Raw genomic sequence first — 24,199 nt, 5'->3', positions numbered from 1 at the left:
ATCCATTACTGCTTGGCTACACATCTGACACGTAACCGATGTGCTCTCCAAACAACAACACTTGCATTTCAGAACATGTCTTTCACACATGTCTACAAAATCACCTTTACCTTCAAATACAGTTTTCTTGCGACTGACAGAGACGTAGGCAAAGTTAAAAGTTGCTATTTCCATTACATCACGTTAATCAGAAAAACGGTAATTTACATCTGCAGCGGAACAAAATTCCGTTCCGCCCAGTGTGGGGCTCGAACCCTCGACCCTGCGATTAAGATTATAATGCTCTACCGACTGAGCTAGCCGGCTGCCTCGGTGATTACATGCCGGTTTAGCACGTCACACAGTACTCGTTTGGGTTGGGTGGTTCCATACAGAATCTCTCCATGCTGCCTAATGTTTTCCTAACGTCACACTCGTCACGTACTTCACTTTTATTTCATAATCATTTCCAAGAGGTAAAGGAATTGCATGACAACCTGCAGAGCTAGTGGCGTCAAAATTAACACACATACTTGATGTGACTCAAAAGCCGAACGAGTTACTTTTCGACGCTGTTTTAGATGTGCAAGTGCCAGTCAGAACTCGCGGTGACGGCACTCTGCCGACCATTTCGCTAGTTAACACCGGTCTTGTTGTGTGTGTTTCAACCTCAAGAGCATCTCCAAGCAGAAAATGGTCAACAGAAACATTCAGACGGTTTCGTACTGCTCAATTGCTACATTAAAACGGTATGTTTCTTTTTCAGAACTGGAAAATAACTGAGCGTGACAGCATTCGAACGTGTAATCTTCAGATCCGAAGTCCGACGCCTTATCCATTCGGCCACACGGTCACTAGCGACCAAGAAAAACTTGTATACGACTCATCTCGTAACGCTCACACCCCTGAGGAATAGTGATTTCGTTCCACACAGCCGCTGCCCCTTGCTCTTTCCCACCCAAACGTTACATTCAACCTCTTACGAGACCGACCCAATATAGACTGGGAAACAAGACCACACACTTTGTGCATTCGGAATCGAAGGCAGGGCGTCCCTCGCCGCATTTGCTACCATGGCCATTTGCTACTTCTGCAGAAGGGGCGACGACGACGACGACGACCGCGAGAGGCTCTGAGATATGTGAGAAATTCATCTATAAAATGTAATTCAGACTGCCTCGTCCCACCTTATGCTGTACCGCTTTGGCAAATGCTTTATCTGCGCCATTCGCCTTAATCACATCTGAGCGTAATTCTTAATAAAACGCTTGTCGATAATTGTTCGTCATCGCAGATAATGTTTGCTATACGGCCACGACGCGCAACTGATCTCCAAAATTCGTCTTCCTCCTCTGAGGATGTGAACTCACGACCCCTGGTTTACTAGACCAGTGCTCTACCACGGAGCTAAAGAGGCGCGGCCTAGCGGTACTCTTGCGTACTTCGTCCTTACGGTCGTCTGGATCATCAGACTTGAGCTGACAACACTTCATATTACCGACTACTATTTGCAGCTATGGCGATCCATTACTGCTTGGCTACACATCTGACACGTAGCCGATGTGCTCTCCAAACAACAACACTTGCATTTCAGAACATGTCTTCCACACATGTCTACAAAATCACCTTTACCTTCAAATACAGTTGTCTTGCGACTGACAGAGACGTAGGCAAAGTTAAAAGTTGCTATTTCCATTACATCACGTTAATCAGAAAAACGGTAATTTACATCTGCAGCGGAACAAAACTACGTTCCGCCCAGGGTGGGGCTCGAACCCTCGACCCTGCGATTAAGAATATCACGCTCTACCGACTGAGCTAGCCGGCTGCCTCGGTGAACGCATGCCGGTCTAGCACGTCACACAGTACTCGTTTGGGTTGGGTGGTTCCATACAGAATCTCTCCATGCTGCCTAATGTTTTCCTAACGTCACACTCGTCACGTACTTCACTTTTATTTCATAATCATTTCGGAGAGGTAAAGGAATTGCATGACAACCTTCAGAGCTAGTGGCGTCACAATTAACACACATACATGATGTGACTCAAAAGCCGAACGAGTTACTTTCCGACGCTGTTTTAGATGTGCAAGTGTCAGTCAAAACTCGCGGTGACGGCACTCTGCCGACCATTTCGCTAGTTAACACCGGTCTTGTTGTGTGTGTTTCAAGCTCAAGAGCATCTCCAAGCAGAAAATAGTCAACATAAACATTCAGACGGTTTCGTACTGCTCAATTGCTACATTAAAACGGTATGTTTCTTTTTCAGAACTGGAAAAAAACCGACCGTGACAGCATTCGAACCTGTAATCTTCAGACCCGAAGTCCGACGCCTTATCCATTCGGCCACACGGTCACTAGCGACCTAGTAAAACTTGTATACGACTCATCTCGTAACGCTCACACCCCTGAGGAATAGTGATTTCGTTCCACACAGCCGCTGCCCCTTGCTCTTTCCCACCCAAACGTTACATTCAACCTCTTACGAGACCGACCAAGTATAGACTGGGAAACAAGACCACACACTTTGTGCATTCGGAATCGAAGGCAGGGCGACCGTCGCCGCATTTGCTACCATGGCCATTTGCTACTTCTGCAGAAGCGGCGGCGGCGACTACGACGTCGACGACGACGACGACGACGACCGCGAGAGGCTCTGAGATATGTGAGAAATTCATCTATAAAATGTAACTCAGACTGCCTCGTCCCACCTTATGCTGTACCGCTTTGGCAAATGCTTTATCTGCGCCATTCGCCTTAATCACATCTGAGCGTAATTCTTAATAAAACGCTTGTCGCTAATTGTTCGTCATCACAGATACTGTTTGCTATACAGCCACGACGCGCAACTGATTTCCAAAATTCGTCTTCCTCCTCTGAGGATGGGAACTCACGACCCCTGGTTTACTAGACCAGTGCTCTACCACTGAGCTAAAGAGGCGCGGCCTAGCGGGACTCTTGCGTACTTCGTCCTTACGGTCGTCTGGATCATCAGACTTGAGCTGACAACACTTCATATTACCGACTACTATTTGCAGCTATGGCGATCCATTACTGCTTGGCTACACATCTGACACGTAACCGATGTGCTCTCCAAACAACAACACTTGCATTTCAGAACATGTCTTTCACACATGTCTACAAAATCACCTTTACCTTCAAATACAGTTGTCTTGCGACTGACAGAGACGTAGGCAAAGTTAAAAGTTGCTATTTCCATTACATCACGTTAATCAGAAAAACGGTAATTTACATCTGCAGCGGAACAAAATTACGTTCCCCCCAGCGTGGGGCTCGAACCCTCGACCCTGCGATTAAGAATATCACGCTCTACCGACTGAGCTAGCCGGCTGCCTCGGTGAACGCATGCCGGTCTAGCACGTCACACAGTACTCGTTTGGGTTGGGTGGTTCCATACAGAATCTCTCCATGCTGCCTAATGTTTTCCTAACGTCACACTCGTCACGTACTTCACTTTTATTTCATAATCATTTCGGAGAGGTAAAGGAATTGCATGACAACCTTCAGAGCTAGTGGCGTCACAATTAACACACATACATGATGTGACTCAAAAGCCGAACGAGTTACTTCCCGACGTTGTTTTAGATGTGCAAGTGCCAGTCAAAACTCGCGGTGACGGCACTCTGCCGACCATTTCGCTAGTTAACACCGGTCTTGTTGTGTGTGTTTCAAGCTCAAGAGCATCTCCAAGCAGAAAATGGTCAACAGAAACATTCAGACGGTTTCGTACTGCTCAATTGCTAAATTAGAACGGTATGTTCCTTTTTCAGAACTGGAAAAAAACTGAGCGTGACAGCGTTCGAACCTGTAATCTTCAGATCCGAAGTCCGACGCCTTATCCATTCGGCCACACGGTCACTAGCGACCAAGTATAACTTGTATACGACTCATCTCGTAACGCTCACACCCCTGAGGAACAGTGCTTTCGTTTTACATAGCCGCTGCCCCTTGCTCTTTCCCACCCAAACGTTACATTCAACCTCTTACGAGACCGACCAAATATAGACTGGGAAACAAGACCACACACTTTGTGCATTCTGAATCGAAGGCAGGGTGGCCCTCGCCGCATTTGCTACCATGGCCATTTGCTACTTCTGCAGAAGCGGCGGCGGCGGCGGCGGCGGCGGCGATGCCGACGACGACGACGACGACGACCGCGAAAGGCTCTGAGATATGTGAGAAATTCATCTATAAAATGTAATTCAGACTGCCTCGTCCCACCTTATGCTGTACCGCTTTGGCAAATGCTTTATCTGCGCCATTCGCCTTAATCACATCTGAGCGTAATTCTTAATAAAACGCTTGTCGCTAATTGTTCGTCATCACAGATACTGTTTGCTATACGGCCACGACGCGCAACTGATTTCCAAAATTCGTCTTCCTCCTCTGAGGATGGGAACTCACGACCGCTGGTTTACTAGACCAGTGCTCTACCACTGAGCTAAAGAGGCGCGGTCTAGCGGTACTCTTGCGTACTTCGTCCTTACTGTCGTCTGGATCATCAGACTTGAGCTGACAACACTTCATATTACCGACTACTATTTGCAGCTATGGCGATCCATTACTGCTTGGCTACACATCTATCACGTAACCGATGTGCTCTCCAAACAACAACACTTGCATTTCAGAACATGTCTTTCACACATGTCTACAAAATCACCTTTACCTTCAAATACAGTTTTCTTGCGACTGACAGACACGTAGGCAAAGTTAAAAGTTGCTATTTACATTACATCACGTTAATCAGAAAAACGGTAATTTACATCTGCATCGGAACAAAATTCCGTTCCACCCAGCGTGGGGCTCGAACCCTCGACCCTGGGATTAAGAATATCATGCTCTACCGACTGAGCTAGCCGGCTGCCTCGGCGAATACATGAAGGTGTAGCACGTCACACAGTACTGGTTTGGGTTGGGTGGTTCCATACAGAATCTCTCCATGCTGCCTAATGTTTTCCTAACGTCACACTCGTCACGTACTTCACTTTTATTTCATAATCATTTCTGAGAGGTAAAGGAATTGCATGACAACCTGCAGAGCTAGTGGCGTCAAAATTAACACACATACTTGATGTGACTCAAAAGCCGAACGAGTTACTTTCCGACGTTGTTTTAGATGTGCAAGTGCCAGTCAAAACTCGCGGTGACATCACTCTGCCGACCATTTCGCTAGTTAACACCGGTCTTGTTGTGTGTGTTTCAAGCTCAAGAGCCTCTCCAAGCAGAAAATGGTCAACAGAAACATTCAGACGGTTTCGTACTGCTCAATTACTACATTAAAACGGTATGTTCCTTTTTCAGAACTGGAAAAAATCCGAGCATGACAGCATTCGAACCTGTAATCTTCAGATCCGAAGTCCGACGCCTTATTTATTCGGCCACACGGTCACTAGCGACCAAGTATAACTTGTATACGACTCATCTCATAACGCTCACACCCCTGAGGAATAGTGATTTCGTTCCTCACAGCTGCTCCCCCTTGCTCTTTCCCACCCAAACGTTACATTGAACCTCTTACGAGACCGAACAAATATAGACTGGGAAACAAGACCACACACTTTGTGCATTCGGAATCGAAGGCAGGGTGTCCCTCGCCGCATTTGCTACCATGGCTATTTGCTACTTCTGCAGAAGCGGCTGCGACGACGACGACGACGACCGCGAGAGGCTCTGAGATATGTGAGAAATTCATCTATAAAATGTTATTCAGACTGCCTCGTCCCACCTTATGCTGTACCGCTTTGGCAAATGCTTTATCTGCGCCATTCGCCTTAATCACATCTGAGCGTAATTCTTAATAAAAAGCTTGTCGCTAATTGTTCGTCATCACAGATACAGTTTGCTATACGGCCACGACGCGCAACTGATTTCCAAAATTCGTCTTCCTCCTCTGAGGATGGGAACTCACGACCCCTGGTTTACTAGACCAGTGCTCTACCACTGAGCTAAAGAGGGGCGGCCTAGAGCTACTCTTGCGTACTTCGTCCGAACGGTCGTCTGGATCATCAGACTTGAGCTGACAACACTTCATATTACCGACTACTATTTGCAGCTATGGCGATCCATTACTGCTTGGCTACACATCTGACACGTAACCGATGTGCTCTTCAAACAACAACACTTGCATTTCAGAACATGTCTTTCACACATGTCTACAAAATCACCTTACTTTCAAATACAGTTTTCTTGCGACCGACAGAGACGTAGGCAAAGTTAAAAGTTGCTATTTCCACTACATCACGTTAATCAGAAGAACGGTAATTTACATCTGCAGCGGAACAAAATTCCTTTCCGCCCAGCGTGGGGCTCGAACCCTCGACCCTGGGATTAAGAATATCATGCTCTACCGACTGAGCTAGCCGGCTGCCTCGATGAATACCTGCGGGTTAGCACGTCACACAGTACTCGTTTGGGTTGGGTGGTCCCATACAGAATCTCTCCATGCTGCCTAATGTTTTCCTAACGTCACACTCGTCACGTACTTCACTTTTATATCATAATCATTTCTGAGAGGTAAAGGAATTGCATGACAACCTGCAGAGCTAGTGGCGTCAAAATTAACACACATACTTGATGTGACTCAAAAGCCGAACGAGTTACTTTCCGACGTTGTTTTAGATGTGAAAGTGCCAGTCATAACTCGCAGTGACGGCACTCTGCCGACCATTTCGCTAGTTAACACCGGTCTTGTTGTGTGTGTTTCAAGCTCAAGAGCATCTCCAAGCAGAGAATGGTCAACAGAAACATTCAGACGGTTTCGTACTGCTCAATTGCTACATTGGAACGGTATGTTTCTTTTTCAGAACTGGAAAAAAACCGAGCGTGACAGCATTCGAACCTGTAATCTTCAGATCCGAAGTCCGACGACTTATCCATTTTTCTTTATTTTTTTTAATGAGATTCAATTACAAAGTAGTACACAAGAAAACAACTTATTGGGAAAAGTCTTACAAAGCTTCACCTTTGTGGTACAGAACATAACAATTAAGCTCAAATTTTACACTTCAAATGGAAAATAAAAATATTACAAAAAAAGAAAAGAAAAAATCAGTCTGTGCATAAAATAACCTCCCATCTTTTTGGTTACTTTCATGGAAATGCGATGACAAAGCCACACAACTGAAGTTGTACTAAGGCACTTATGCAAATAACATGTACAGAAATATGTCAATGAATACTTAAAGAAAATGGTGTTTCTACACACACTAATTATTAAGCTGAACAAAAATATAATCACAGCCTACAATGCTTATTTCACAAACTACTAACTACATTTTTTTTGGAGAATGCATAAAAAAAAACAAGGCAGCCATGGGCAAAAAGTTGCCAATAAAGTGAACTAAAAAGGGCCATCTTGCTCGCCGCGGTCACATTGCTAGGCGGGCGGCCAGGAACGGGCGTTCGTCATTGCACTGGACATCACCAGCCACCAATCGTTGGAGCGCCCGGGGCCGCTGCACACAGTCAGAGACTGTTTCTGTTACCATAGGGGAATCGTGGAAAGATCACATCTACAAGTTAATGTCTTCTCACACCCGGCACACCCCAGCTGGGTGGTGGGTCCATGAATGACGAACCCAAATAGTTCGCAAAAAGGTTCCGGTAATCCTGTCTGTTCGTTAAGACCAGAAACTCGTCGATCATATAGTACCATAAATCGAGGACGTCTTTGTCTCCATCGCGGTATATGTAGTGTATCGCCATTCCTCGTACCCAATTAACCGCATTCATCCGGGTCATAGGGAAATAGACAGCGTCGGGATGAAAGAGTTCTTGGGGTAAAATCGAAACGTAGGGGTGGCGGAGCAGGAAAGCTTTCCAGCACTCACGCGCGGGGCCAAAGTTCAGTCTATGTTCGTCCGTGTCTAACGTCGTGCAACGGGGGCACACAGGGTCGTCAATTAGGTGAATGGCATGCAGCCGTTGTCGGGTTGGAAGTTTCTCGTTAACGACCACATACCACGTCGACCGCACGAAAGTAGACAGGAACGGCGCGTGGATGGCTCGCCATACTCGTGGCCAGTCGACCGTAGGGTGGCGCCGTACAATGTCGTCATCCGGAGTCCAGTGCTGGAGAGCACTATAATAAGTCTTCGCTGTCGGATTCCGTGTCTCCGATATAACCCGCAACACATAGCTATGCTCTACGAAAAACGTTCTAATATGTGACAGCGAGGGCGATAAATGTCCAACTGGTACCGGTGGGTACAGCGTACGTGGGGCCACTTCTTCAATCAGTAGGCCGGGGAGACTGGCTGTTGGTGAAAGCCAGAGTCGCCTCATGGAACGGAGATACAGTGCCAGCGCTCTGTGCTTGACGTGAGTGAGTCCAACACCGCCTTTGTCGAAGGGTAAAGTAAGCGTAACAAAACGGATCTTGAAAGCAGCACCATCGTTCACCACGTGTCCAAACACTGCCTGTATCCTGGAAGCCATCGTGTCCGTTATCGGCAGTACATGGGCGTAATGGTTAAGGTGAGAAGCCATGTACACATTAACGTATTGGGCGCGTTGCAAAATGTTCAATGATCTGAATTTATTGAGACGAGCCTCTAAACGGAGTCGTCGTAAGACCATACGATACGTAAAGGCCGCCGTGCGTTGTATTTGTCGATGGAGTGATATCCCTAAACACTTGAGCATCGGGACCTTTGTCAGAGGTACGGCCAGACCTGCAAGCATTCCTCGTCCTACCTCCATGTAGCGTGATTTCCGAAGGTTGAGCACACTGCCTGCCACCGCCCCATACTGGTGGAGCCAGGAAAACGCCGTGTGTATTTCGTCACCAGACCGTGCTAAGAACATCACATCGTCGGCGTATGCACCACATCGAAAGGTTACGGAACGGAGGGTAAGTCCTTCTAAGCGTCGCCGTAGTCCGTGAAGAGCTGGTTCGAGGGCAACGGCGAAGAGCATGGCAGAAAGAGGACAACCCTGCCGGACGGACCTGTTGACACGGACGGGGGCGGACCGACAGCCGTTGATCATAATCCTCGTGACAGCCCCATGGATCAATCGAAGCACAACAGACGTCGTCAGACGCGGGACGCCGATGTGTTCCATAACAGTACGCAGGAAACCATGGTTAACGCGGTCGAAAGCATGGTCGAAGTCCAGCGCAACAAGAGCGCCTTGGAGGCGGCAAGTTTGCATGAGCGCCACCACGTCTCTATAGGTGCTTAAAGCCGTAAACACATTAGTGTCGCCCCCGAGGCAGGTTTGATCAGTGTGAATGGCCGCCATTACCGTAGGTTTGAGCCTCTCACGGAGCATGCGTGTCAACAGCTTATAGTCAGTGTTTAGCATTGTCAACGGGCGAAAATCAAGAGGGCGACGGCCTCCGCTGGGTTGGGGCACAGGGATCAAGAGACCCTCAGTAAAGTCAGATTGTACCTGAAAATCGGCGTCCAGGAGTTCACTGTACATCCTGACCCACATTGGGCCCATGAGATCAAAGAACCGCTTGTAAAATTCAAGAGGGAGGCCGTCAGGGCCAGGCGTTTTGTTGGGAGAGGCACGTAACAGAGCCTCTCGCAGTTCTTCCAAAGTCACCGCATACAAGAGCGTAGCATCATCTTGTAGGTTCCGAGAGACTGGTAGGTCAGATAGGACTTCCCTGACCCCTACATTCATGTGGGACTCCCTCTCGTAAAGAAGTTTATATGACTGTGTGAACGCTCGGACGATATCCATTTGTGCGTCAACGCGTCGCCCGTCCTCCGTCTCAACCTCGGTAATGAGCTGCCTCTTGCGTCTTCGGCGTTCTTGAATGATATGGTGGAGGGAAGGTCGTTCACCACGAACATCATCAGTCGTCCTCGCTCGCACCCGCACACCCGCAAGACGTACGGCGTTGATACGAAGCAATTGTGCCTTGACGCGTTGTACTGCTGATTGTCGCTCTGGCGACGGCGGTTGTACTGCCAGTTCGCGGAGCGCAGTATAGTAAAAATCAGTAGTCGCAGTATACCAGCGCGCTCGGTCGCGTCCATAGCTGACTAATGTTCGGCATAGTGCGGGTTTTGCACACCGTAACCACCATTGAAGTACAGAACGGTAGGCGGGTAAACGCCGGTGGCAATTGCTCCATGTGGACTCGACTGCGCGTCTGCAATTTATCTCATCAAGAAGGGCCACATTGAGGCGCCACGGACCCCTACTTCGGCGGACGCGCTGGCGGGGAAGGGTGAGAGTACACACATATGCGAGGTGATCCGTGAACGCTGCCGGCCACATCTCAGCGTCGACAACGGCCGATCGTAGGCCGCGGGTGACGTAGACCCGATCCAAACGGCTCGCGGAGTGACTAGTAAAGTAGGTGTGTGCTCGACGGTCGCCGTGTTGGATGATCCAGGTGTCCAACAAGGCCAAGTCCTGTACAAGTGCCTGGAGTGCCGGGCAGGTGGTATAGTGTGGCTCCTGGTCGGATGGGCGGAGCACACAATTAAAATCGCCGCCTACTACCAAGTGGTCGGTATTGCCCTGGAAGAGCGGGGCTATATCTTCGGCAAAAAAGGTGCGCCGTTCTCTCCTTTTGCCGGTGCCTGAAGGAGCATATAAGTTCACCAGACGTACTGTACCAATCGTGAGTGCGACCCCCCGGGCCGACGGTAAATAGGAGACATCAGTGGCCATTATCCCTTCCCGCAGTAGAATCGCCGTACCTCCGCCGCCCACATCTGCAGGCATAGTGTAGGCGTCATATCCGTAGGCATCGAGACAGAGTCCTGATCGGACTTCTTGAAGGAAAACAACGTCCAGATCCGCAGCGCGTAACATATCCTTCAGCATACGGGTCTTGACATCAGATGTAATGCCATTGACGTTGATCGTGGCGAGGCGGTATGCCTGGTCCATCAAGTCTCGGTAGGTGACCATGGTATGACAGGAGGACAGTAGTCGTGACGTGGAGCGCCGTTCTTGCGAAGTGCTAGGCAGCGACGAGAGGTGCTCATGCCGTCCTAGGCGTCTGTCGCCGGCCGCGTAGACGCTGCCATCGGCATCGCTGCATCGTCTTGGTTCTGAAACGCATCCTGCAACTCCATCTCCTGCGCCCAGTCGCCCAGGGACGTTGACACCACTGGATCTCGAGAGGCAGACGGAGGCAAGGGTGCATCCCCGGTGTCGGAGCTGCGGTGATCTCCCGCATCCCCATGTGGTCCAGACCCAGCAGTAGTGGGAGAAGACGTCGAACCGTGTGAGACGGTAGGGTCGCCTGTGTCGGCGCGGTGGAGCGGTTGAGGCACCTCGTCATCCAGCGGTGTCGCCTCGGGCTGTTCTACGTCGTCGGTTGTCTTGCGCCGCTTCTTATGACGCTTGGGTGATTTCTGCTTACGCTGCCGCGCCTCCGTTTCCGACGTAGGGCAAGGGCAGGACGCTGCATCCTGTGCTTCAACTTCCATCGCACCGTCGGCGAGCCGTTGTGACGGTGCGCCGGGGTCCGACGAAAGGACATCAGTAGCATCAGCACTGAAAGACGCTTGGGGCTCCGTGGAAGCTACTGCAGGGTCCTCATAAGCTCGCACCAATACAGTGGGGTCGTCATATACAGCTGGCGTCTCCCGTCTCGCCGCCGCAACATACGTAATCGGCAGAGAGGTCGGTGTCGACGGACGAATCTGGTTGGTCGAGGGTGTCTGCGCGAGACGGCGTTGCAGGCATTCGGTACGCATGTGTCCCGTCTGGCCACAACCGGAGCAGGTTCTCGGCTGACCGTCGTAAATAATTATTGCCCTGCAACCAGCGATCGTGAGATACGAAGGAATATGGCGATGCAGGTCAATACGGACTTGTCGCACCCCGTTAAGGACAGGGTAGGTGTCGAAGGTCTTCCATTTTTCGGCCGTGTGGCCGAGAACTGTTCCATAGGGTCGAAGAGCAAGGGTGACCAAATCCGCTGGAACTTCAAAAGGGAGCTCAAACACGCGCACATTTTTGATTCCCAATCCAGCACGTTCAAGCGTCACCACACCCACGTTTCCGTCTGAGTGGCAGAACCGATAACCTGCCGTCGAGCGTCTGAGAAGTTTGTCACATGCTTCGTCGTCAGTGAACTTAAGATATACGACGCTGGAGACAATAGATAAGTGGATACCGATCAGCTCGTTAGGATCAACATGTACCACATCGCGTAAAAAACGCTCTACTTCGTGGGCCTTGCGTCTAGAGTACGTAGTGTCGAACTGCAGCTTGATCGTGGCTTTCCGATACGAAAGAGCCACCGTGTGTCAGGAACGTGACGGCAATACATGACACAAGCGCGCCGGTGCGGTAAACAACAACACACCCGGAAACGCGACACGGAGCGGCCGGGACGTACCGCACCGCTCCACAGCCAAAGTCCGACTGTTCCATTCGGCCACACGGTCACTAGCGACCAAGTATAACTTGTATACGACTCATATCGTAACGCTCACACCCCTGAGAAATAGTGTTTTCGTTCCACACAGCCGCTGCCCCTTGCTCTTTCCCACCCAAACGTTACATTCAACCTCTTACGAGACCGACCAAATATAGACTGGGAAACAAGACCACACACTTTGTGCATTCGGAATCGAAGGCAGGGCGTCCCTCGCCGCATTTGCTACCATGGCCATTTGCTATTTCTGCAGAGGCGACGGCGGCGACGACGACAAATTCATCTATAAAATGTAATTCAGACTGCCTCGTCCCACCTTATGCTGTACCGCTTTGGCAAATGCTTTATCTGCACCATTCGCCTTAATCACATCTGAGCGTAATTCTTAATAAAACGCTTGTCGCTAATTGTTCGTCATCACAGATACTGTTTGCTATACGGCCACGACGCGCAACTGATTTCCAAAATTCGTCTTCCTCCTCTGAGGATTTGAACTCACAATCCCTGGTTTACTAGACCAGTGCTCTACCACTGAGCTAAAGAGGCGCGGCCTAGCGGTACTCTTGCGTACTTCTTCCTTACGGTCGTCTGGATCATCAGACTTGAGCTGACAACACTTCATATTACCGACTACTATTTGCAGCTATGGCGATCCATTACTGCTTGGCTACACATCTGACACGTAACCGATGTACTCTCCAAACAACAACACTTGCATTTCAGAACATGTCTTTCACACATGTCTACAAAATCACCTTTACCTTCAAATACAGTTTTCTTGCGACTGACAGAGACGTAGGCATAGTTAAAAGTTGCTATTTCCATTACATCACGTTAATCAGAAAAACGGTAATTTTCATCTGCAGCGGAACAAAATTCCGTTCCGCCCAGCGTGGGGCTCGAATCCACGACCCTAGTATAAAGAATATCATGCTCTACCGACTGAGCTAGCCGGCTGCCTCGGTGAATACCTGCGGGTTAGCACGTCACACAGTACTCGTTTGGGTTGGGTGGTCCCATACAGAATCTCTCCATGCTGCCTAATGTTTTCCTAACGTCACACTCGTCACGTACTTCACTTTTATTTCATAATCATTTCTGAGAGGTAAAGGAATTGCATGACAACCTGCAGAGCTAGTGGCGTCAAAATTAACACACATACTTGATGTGACTCAAAAGCCGAACGAGTTACTTTCCGACGTTGTTTTAGATGTGCAAGTGCCAGTCAAAACTCGCGGTGACGGCACTCTGCCGACCATTTCGCTAGTTAACACCGGTCTTGTTGTGTGTGTTTCAAGCTCAAGAGCATATCCAAGCAGAAAATGTTCAACAGAAACATTCAGACGGTTTCGTACTGCTCAACTGCTACATTAAAACGGTATGTTTCTTTTTCAGAACCGGAAAAAAAAATTGCGTGACAGCATTCGAACCTGTAATCTTCAGGTCCGAAGTCCGACGCCTTATCTATTCGGCCACACCGTTACTAGCGACCAAGTATAACTTGTATACGACTCATCTCGTAACGCTCACACCCGTGGGGAATAGTGATTTCGTTCCACACAGCCGCTGCCCCTTGCTCTTTCCCAAACAAACGTTACATTCAACCTGTTACGAGACCGACCAAATATAGACTGGGAAACAAGACCACACACTTTGTGCATTCGGAATCGAAGGCAGGGTGTCCCTCGCCGCATTTGCTACCATGGCCATTTGCTACTTCTGCAGAAGCGGCGGCGACGACGACGAAGACGACGACGACGACAACGACGACGACGACGACCGCGAGAGGCTCTGAGATATGTGAGAAATTCATCTATAAAATGTAATTCAGACTGCCTCGTCCCACCTTATGCTGTACCGCTTTAGCAAATGCTTTATCTGCGCCATTCGCCTTAATCACATCTGAGCGTAATTCTTAATAAAAAGCTTGTCGCTAATTGTTCGTCATCACAGATACTGTTTGCTATACGGCCACGACGCGCAACTGATTTCCAAAATTCGTCTTCCTCTTCTGAGGATGGGAACTCACGACCCCTGGTTTACTAGACTAGTGCTCTACCACTGAGCTAAAGAGGCGCGTCCTAGCGGTATTCTTGCGTACTTCGTCCTTACGGTGGTCTGGATCATCAGACTTGAAAGATTAAAAATATCATGCTCTACCGACTGAGCTAGCCGGCTGCCTCGGTGAATACCTGCGGCTTAGTACGTCACACAGTACTCGTTTGGGTTGTGTGTGGTCCCATACAGAATCTCTCCATGCTGCCTAATGTTTTCCTAACGTCACACTCGTCACGTACTTCACTTTTATTTCATAATCATTTCTGAGAGGTAAAGGAATTGCATGACAACCTGCAGAGCTAGTGGCGTCAAAATTATCACACAAACTTGATGTGACTCAAAAGCCGAACGAGTTACTTTCCGACGTTGTTTTAGATGTGCAAGTGCCAGTCAAAACTCGCGGTGACGGCACTCTGCCGACCATTTCGATAGTTAACACCGGTCTTGTTGTGTGTGTTTCAAGCTCAAGAGCATCTCCAAGCAGAAAATGGTCAACAGAAACATTCAGACGGTTTCGTACCGCTCAATTGCTACATAAAAACGGTATGTTTCTTTTTCAGAACTGGAAAAAAACCGAGCGTGACAGCATTCGAACCTGTGATCTTCAGATCCGACATCCGACGCCTTATCCATTCGGCCACACGGTCACTAGCGACCACGTATAACTTGTATACGACTCATCTCGTAACGCTCACACCCCTGAGGAATAGTGTTTTCGTTCCATACAGCCGCTGCCCCTTGCTCTTTCCCACCCAAACGTTACATTCAACCTCTTACGAGACCGGCCAAATATAGACTGGGAAACAAGACCACACACTTTGTGCATTCGGAATCGAAGGCAGGGCGTCCCTCGCCGCATTTGCTACCATGGCCATTTGCTACTTCTGCAGAAGCGGCGGCGGCGACGACGACGACGACGACGACCGCGAGAGGCTCTGAGATATGTGAGAAATTCATCTATAAAATGTAATTCAGACTGCCTCGTCTCACCTTATGCTGTACCGCTTTAGCAAATGCTTTATCTGCGCCATTCGCCTTAATCACATCTGAGCGTAATTCTTAATAAAACGCTTGTCGCTAATTGTTCGTCATCACAGATACTGTTTGCTATACGGCCACGACGCGCAACTGATTTCCAAAATTCGTTTTCCTCCTCTGAGGATGGGAACTCACGACCCCTGGTTTACTAGACCAATGCTCTACCACTGAGCTAAAAAGCCGCGGCCTATCGGAACACTTGCGTACTACGTCCTTACAGTCGTCTGGGTCATCAGACTTGAGCTGACAACACTTCATATTACCGACTACTATTTGCAGCTATGGCGATCGTTTACTGCTTGGCTACACATCTGACACGTAACCGATGTGCTCTCCAAACAACAACACTTGCATTTCAGAACATGTCTTTCACACATGTCTACAAAATCACCTTTACCTTCAAATACAGTTTTCTTGCGACTGACAGAGACGTAGGCAAAGTTAAAAGTTGCTATTTCCATTACATCACGTTAATCAGGAAAACGGTAATTTACATCGGCAGCGGAACAAAATTCCATTCCGCCCAGCGTGGGGCTCGAACCCTCGACCGTGGGATTAAGAATATCATGCTCTACTGAGCGAGCTAGCCGGCTGCCTCGGTGAATACCTGCGGGTTAGCACGTCACACAGTACTCGTTTGAGTTGGGTGGTCCCATACAGAATCTCTCCATGCTGCCTAATGTTTTCCTAACGTCACACCCGTCACGTACTTCACTTTTATTTCATAATCATTTCTGAGAGGTAAAGCAATTGCATAACAACCTGCAGAGCTAGTGGCGTCAAAATTAACACACATACTTGATGTGACTCAAAAGCCGAACGAGTTACTTTCCGACGTTGTTTTAGATGTGCAAGTGCCAGTGAAAACTCGCGGTGACGGCACTCTGCCGACCATTTCGCTAGTTAACACCGGTCTTGTTGTGTGTGTTTCAAGCTCAAGAGCATCTCCAAGCAGAAAATGATCAACCGAAACATTCAGACGGTTTCGTACTGCTCAATTGCTACATTAAAACGGTATGTTTCTTTTTCAGAACTGGAAAAAAACAGAGCGTGACAGCATTCGAACCTGTAACCTTAAGATCCGTAGTCGGACGCCTTCTCCATTCGGCCACACGGTTACTAGCGACCAAGTATAACTTGTATACGACTCATCTCGTAACGCTCACACCCGTGGGGAATAGTGTTTTCGTTCCACACAGCCGCTGCCCCTTGCTCTTTCCCACCCAAACCTTACATTCAACCTCTTACGAGACCGACCAAATATAGACTGGGAAACAAGACCACACACTTTGTGCATTCGGAATCGAAGGCAGGGCGTCCCTCGTCGCAGTTGCTACCACGGCCATTTGCTACTTCTTCAGAAGCGGCGGCGACGACGACGACAACGACGACGACGACCGCGAGAGGCTCTGAGATATGTGAGAAATTCATCTATAAAATGTAATTCAGACTGCCTCGTCCCACCTTATGCTGTACCGCATTGGCAAATGCTTTATCTGCGCCATTCGCCTTAATCACATCTGAGCGTAATTCTTAATAAAAAGCTTGTCGCTAATTGTTCGTCATCACAGATACTGTCTGCTATACGGCCACGACGCGCAACTGATTTCCAAAATTCGTCTTCCTCCTCTGAGGATGGGAACTCACGACCCCTGGTTTACTAGACCAGTGCTCTACCACTGAGCTAAAGAGGCGCGGCCTAGCGGAAATCTTGCGTACTTCGTCCTTACAGTAGTCTGGGTCATCAGACTTGAGCTGACAACACTTCATATTACCGACTACTATTTGCAGCTATGGCGATCGTTTACTGCTTGGCTACACATCTGACACGTAACCGATGTGCTCTCCAAACATCAACACTTGCATTTCAGAACATGTCTTTCACACATGTCTACAAAATCACCTTTACCTTCAAATACAGTTTTCATGCGACTGACAGAGACGTAGGCAAAGTTAAAAGTTGCTATTTCCATTACATCACGTTAATCAGAAAAACGGTAATTTACATCTGCAGCGGAACAAAATTCCGTTCCACCCAGCGTGGGGCTCGAACCCTCGACCCTGAGATTAAAAATATCATGCTCTACCGACTGAGCTAGCCGGCTGCCTCGGTGAATACCTTCGGCTTAGTACGTCACACAGTACTCGTTTGGGTTGTGTGTGGTCCCATACAGAATCTCTCCATGCTGCCTAATGTTTTCCTAACGTCACACTCGTCACGTACTTCACTTTTATTTCATAATCATTTCTGAGAGGTAAAGGAATTGCATGACAACCTGCAGAGCTAGTGGCGTCAAAATTAACACACAAACTTGATGTGACTCAAAAGCCGAACGAGTTACTTTCCGACGTTGTTTTAGATGTGCAAGTGCCAGTCAAAACTCGCGGTGACGGCACTCTGCCGACCATTTCGATAGTTAACACCGGTCTTGTTGTGTGTGTTTCAAGCTCAAGAGCATCTCCAAGCAGAAAATGGTCAACAGAAACATTCAGACGGTTTCGTACTGCTCAATTGCTACATAAAAACGGTATGTTTCTTTTTCAGAACTGGAAAAAAACCGAGCGTGACAGCATTCGAACCTGTGATCTTCAGATCCGACATCCGACGCCTTATCCATTTTTTTTTTTTTTTTTTTTTTTTTTGTAGGGCCTCCTTCCTCCCCTTCAGCCCCGCCTTGCGCTCGCCATAAATCGCCTTCGTCGGCGTCGGCTTCATCTGCCATGATTTCTGAATTACTTATTCTTCTGAACTATTCCGATTTCCAAACCAAGGATAAATTTTTTATAGAAAATGAAAAAGGAACTCTTGTCCGCTAGAAAAACAGAAGAAAATAAAATAGTCCTTGTCGTAACATCCATTCGGCCACACGGTCACTAGCGACCACGTATAACTTGTATACGACTCATCTCGTAACGCTCACACCCCTGAGGAATAGTGTTTTCGTTCCATACAGCCGCTGCCCCTTGCTCTTTCCCACCCAAACGTTACATTCAACCTCTTACGAGACCGGCCAAATATAGACTGGGAAGCAAGACCACACACTTTGTGCATTCGGAATCGAAGGCAGGGCGTCCCTCGCCGCATTTGCTACCATGGCCATTTGCTACTTCTGCAGAAGCGGCGGCGGCGACGACGACGACGACCGCGAGAGGCTCTGAGATATGTGAGAAATTCATCTATAAAATGTAATTCAGACTGCCTCGTCCCACCTTATGCTGTACCGCTTTGGCAAATGCTTTATCTGCGCCATTCGCCTTAATCACATCTGAGCGTAATTCTTAATAAAACGCTTGTCGCTAATTGTTCGTCATCACAGATACTGTTTGCTATACGGCCACGACGCGCAACTGATTTCCAAAATTCGTCTTCCTCCTCTGAGGATGGGAACTCACGACCCCTGGTTTACTAGACCAATGCTCTACCACTGAGCTAAAAAGGCGCGGCCTATCGGAACACTTGCGTACTACGTCCTTACAGTCGTCTGGGTCATCAGACTTGAGCTGACAACACTTCATATTACCGACTACTATTTGCAGCTATGGCGATCCATTACTGCTTGGCTACACATCTGACACGTAACCGATGTGCTCTCCAAACAACAACACTTGCATTTCAGAACATGTCTTTCACACATGTCTACAAAATCACCTTTACCTTCAAATACAGTTTTCTTGCGACTGACAGAGACGTAGGCAAAGTTAAAAGTTGCTATTTCCATTACATCACGTTAATCAGGAAAACGGTAATTTACATCGGCAGCGGAACAAAATTCCATTCCGCCCAGCGTGGGGCTCGAACCCTCGACCGTGGGATTAAGAATATCATGCTCTACTGAGCGAGCTAGCCGGCTGCCTCGGTGAATACCTGCGGGTTAGCACGTCACACAGTACTCGTTTGAGTTGGGTGGTCCCATACAGAATCTCTCCATGCTGCCTAATGTTTTCCTAACGTCACACCCGTCACGTACTTCACTTTTATTTCATAATCATTTCTGAGAGGTAAAGCAATTGCATAACAACCTGCAGAGCTAGTGGCGTCAAAATTAACACACATACTTGATGTGACTCAAAAGCCGAACGAGTTACTTTCCGACGTTGTTTTAGATGTGCAAGTGCCAGTGAAAACTCGCGGTGACGGCACTCTGCCGACCATTTCGCTAGTTAACACCGGTCTTGTTGTGTGTGTTTCTAGCTCAAGAGCATCTCCAAGCAGAAAATAATCAACAGACGGTTTCGTACAGCTCAATTGCTACATTAAAACGGTATGTTTCTTTTTCAGAACTGGAAAAAAAAACGAGCGTGAGAGCATTCGGACCTGTAATCTTCAGATCCGAAGTCCGACGCCTTATCCATTCGGCCACACGGTCACTAGCGACCAAGTATAACTTGTATACGACTCATCTCGTAACGCTCACACCCCTGAGGAATAGTGTTTTCGCTCCACACAGCCGCTGCCCCTTGCTCTTTCCCACCCAAACGTTACATTCAACCTCTTACGAGACCGACCGAATATAGACTGGGAAACAAGACCACACACTTTTTGCATTCGGAATCGAAGGCAGGGCGTCCCTCGCCGCATTTGCTATCATGGCCATTTTCTACTTCTGCAGAAGCGGCGGCGGCGACGACGACGACGACGACGACGACGACGACGACGACCGCGAGAGGCTCTGAGATATGTGAGAAATTCATCTATAAAATGTAATTCAGACTGCCTCGTCCCACCTTATGCTGTACCGCTTTGGCAAATGCTTTATCTGCGCCATTCGCCTTAATCACATCAGAGCGTAATTCTTAATAAAACGCTTGTCGCTAATTGTTCGTCATCACAGATACTGTTTGTTATACGGCCACGACGCGCAACTGATTTCCAAAATTCGTCTTCCTCCTCTGAGGATGGGAACTGACGACCTCTGGTTTACTAGACCAGTGCTCTACCACTGAGCTAAAGAGGCGCGTCCTAACGGTACTTTTGCGTACTACCTCCTTAAGGTCGTCTGGTTCACTGACTTGAGCTGACAACACTTCATATTACCGACTACTATTTGCAGCTATGGCGATCCATTACTGCTTGGCTACACATCTGACACGTAACCGACGTGCTCTTCAAACAACAGCACTTGCATTTCAGAACATGTCTTTCACACATGTCTACAAAATCACCTTTACTTTCAAATACAGTTTTCTTGCGACCGACAGAGACGTAGGCAAAGTTAAAAGTTGCTATTTCCATTACATCACTTTAATCAGAAAAACGGTAATTTACATCTGCAGCGGAACAAAATTCCGTTCCACCCAGCGTGGGGCTGGAACCCACGACCCTGGGATTAAGAATATCATGTGCTACCGACTGAGCTAGCCGGCTGCCTCGACGAATACCTGCGGGTTAGCACGTCACACAGTACTCGTTTGGGTTGGGTGGTCCCATACAGAATCTCTCCATGCTGCCTAATGTTTTCCTAACGTCACACTCGTCACGTACTTCACTTTTATTTCATAATCATTTCTGAGAGGTAAAGGAATTGCATGACTACCTGCGGGGCTAGTGGCGTCAAAATTAACACACATACTTGATGTGACTCAAAAGCCGAACGAGTTACTTTCCGACGTTGTTTTAGATGTGCAAGTGCCAGTCAAAACTCGCGGTGACGGCACTCTGCCCACCATTTCGCTAGTTAAAACCGGTCTTGTTGTGTGTGTTTCAAGCTCAAGAGCATCTCCAAGCAGAAAATGGTCAACAGAAACATTCAGACGGTTTCGTACTGCTCAATTGCTACATTAAAACGGTATGTTTCTTTTTCAGAACTGGAAAAAAACCGAGCGTGACAGCATTTGAACCTGTAATCTTCAGATCCGAAGTCCGACGCCTTATCCATTCGGCCACACGGTCACTAGCGACCAAGTATAACTTGTATACGACTCATCTCGTAACGCTCACACCCCTGAGGAATAGTGTTTTCGTTCCACACAGCCGCTGCCCCTTGCTCTTTCCCACCCAAACGTTACATTCAACCACTTACGAGACCGACCAAATATAGACTGGGAAACAAGACCACACACTTTGTGCATTCGGAATCGAAGGCACTGCGTCCCTCGCCGCATTGGCTACCATGGCCATTTGCTACTCCTGCAGAAGCGGCGGCGGCGGCGGCGGCGGCGGCGGCGACGACGACGACGACGACGACGACGACGACGACGACGACCGCGAGAGGCTCTGAGATATGTGAGAAATTCATCTATAAAATGTAATTCACACTGCCTCGTCCCACCTTATGCTGTACCGCATTGGCAAATGCTTTATCTGCGCCATTCGCCTTAATCACATCTGAGCGTAATTCTTAATAAAACGCTTGTCGCTAATTGTTCGTCATCACAGATACTGTTTGCTATGCGGCCACGACGCGCAACTGATTTCCAAAATTCGTCTTCCTCTTCTGAGGATGGGAACTCACGACCCCTGGCGTACTAGACCAGTGCTCTACCACTGAGCTAAAGAGGCGCGTCCTAGCGGTACTCTTGTGTACTTCGTCCTTACGGTCGTCTGGATCATCAGACTTGAGCTGACAACACTTCATATTACCGACTACTATTTGCAGCTATGGCGATCTATTACTGCTTGGCTACACATCTGACACGTAACCGATGTGCTCTCCAAACAACAACACTTGCATTTCAGACCATGTCTTTCACACATGTCTACAAAATCACCTTTACCTTCAAATACAGTTTTCTTGCGACTGACAGAGACATAGGCAAAGTTAAAAGTTGCCATTTCCATTACATCACGGTAATCAGAAAAACGGTAATTTACATCTGCAGCGGAACAAAATTCCGTTCTGACCAGCGTGGAGCTCGAACCCACGACCCTGGGATTAAGAATATCATGCTCTACCGACAGAGCTAGCCATCTGCCTCGGTGAATACCTGCCGGTCTAACACGTCGCACAGTACTTATTTGGGTTGGGTGGTCCCATACAGAATCTCTCCATGTTGCCTAATGTTTTCCTAAAGTCACACTCGTCACGTACTTCACTTTTATTTCATAATCGTTTCTGAGAGGTAAAGGAATTGCATGACAACCTGCAGAGCTAGTGGCATCAAAATTAACACACATACTTGATGTGACTCTAAAGCCGAACGAGTTACTTTCCGACGTTGTTTTAGATGTGCAAGTGCCAGTCAAAACTCGCGGTGACGGCACTCTGCCGACCATTTCGCTAGTTAACACCGGTCTTGTTGTGTGTGTTTCAAGCTCAAGAGCATATCCAAGCAGAAAATGGTCAACAGAAACATTCAGACGGTTTCGTACTGCTCAATTGCTACATTAAAACGGTATGTTTCTTTTTCAGAAATGGAAAAAGAAATTGCGTGACAGCATTCGAACCTGTATTCTTCAGATCCGGAGTCCGACGCCTTATCCATTCGGCCACACGGTCACTAGCGACCAAGTATAACTTGTATACGACTCGTCTCATAACGCTCACACCCGTGGGGAATAGTGATTTCGTTCCACACAGCCGCTGCCCCTTGCTCTTTCCCAAACAAACGTTACATTCAACCTCTTACGAGACCGACCAAATATAGACTAGGAAACAAGACCACACACTTTATGCATTCGGAATCGAAGGCAGGGTGTCCCTCGCCGCATTTGCTACCACGGCCATTTGCTACTTCTGCAGAAGCGCCTGCGGCGGCGACGACGACGACGACGACCGCGAGAGGCTCTGAGATATGTGAGAAATTCATCTATAAAATGTAATTCAGACTGCCTCGTCCCACCTTATGCTGTACCGCATTGGCAAATGCTTTATCTGCGCCATTCGTCTTAATCACATCTGAGCGTAATTCTTAATAAAACGCTTGTCGCTCCTAATTGTTCGTCATCACAGATACTGTTTGCTATACGGCCACGACGCGCAACTGATTTCCAAAATTCGTCTTCTTCCTCTGAGGATGGGAACTCACGACCCCTGGTTTACTAGACCCGTGCTCTACCACTGAGCTAAAGAGGCGTGGCCTAGCGGGACTCTTGCGTACTTCGTCCTTACGGTCGTCTGGATCATCAGACTTGCGCTGACAACACTTCATATTACCGACTACTATTTGCAGCTATGGCGATCCATTACTGCTTGGCTACACATCTGAAACGTAACCGATGTGCTCTCCAAACAACAGCACTTGCATTTCAGAACATGTCTTTCACACATGTCTACAAAATCACCTTTACCTTCAAATACAGTTTTCTTGCGACTGACAGAGACGTAGGCAAAGTTAAAAGTTGCTATTTCCATTACATCACGTTAATCAGAAAAACGGTAATTTACATCTGCAGCGGAACAAAATTCCGTTCCGACCAGCGTGGGGCTCGAACCCACGACCCTGGCATTAAGAATATCATGCTCTACCGACAGAGCTAGCCGGCTGCCTCGGTGAATACCGGCCGGTCTGACACGTCACACAGTACTTATTTGGGTTGGGTGGTCCCATACAGAATCTCTCCATGCTGCCTAATGTTTTGCTAACGTCACACTCGTCACGTACTTCACTTTTATTTCATAATCATTTCTGAGAGGTAAAGGAATTGCATGACAACCTGCAGAGCTAGTGGCATCAAAATTGACACACATACTTGATGTGACTCAAAAGCCGAACGAGTTACTTTCCGACGTTGTTTTAGATGTGCAAGTGCCAGTCAAAACTCGCGGTGACGGCACTCTGCCGACCATTTCGCTAGTTAACACCGGTCT

The 24,199-nt window shown here is 48.1% G+C and overlaps 1 non-coding gene across 1 annotated transcript; it reads right to left on the bottom strand.

Annotated features, from left to right (window-relative positions):
• Positions 1–23,802: 23,802 nt before the first annotated feature.
• On the bottom strand, positions 23,803–23,875 carry Trnak-cuu (transfer RNA lysine (anticodon CUU)). The gene has a single exon. It is a non-coding gene; the product is annotated as a tRNA-Lys (tRNA).
• Positions 23,876–24,199: the final 324 nt, after the last annotated feature.

This window comes from Schistocerca gregaria, chromosome 1 (assembly GCF_023897955.1).
Source record: "Schistocerca gregaria isolate iqSchGreg1 chromosome 1, iqSchGreg1.2, whole genome shotgun sequence".
Classification (NCBI taxonomy): Eukaryota; Metazoa; Arthropoda; class Insecta; order Orthoptera; family Acrididae; genus Schistocerca; species Schistocerca gregaria.
This window is presented reverse-complemented; position numbering and strand designations above follow the sequence as displayed.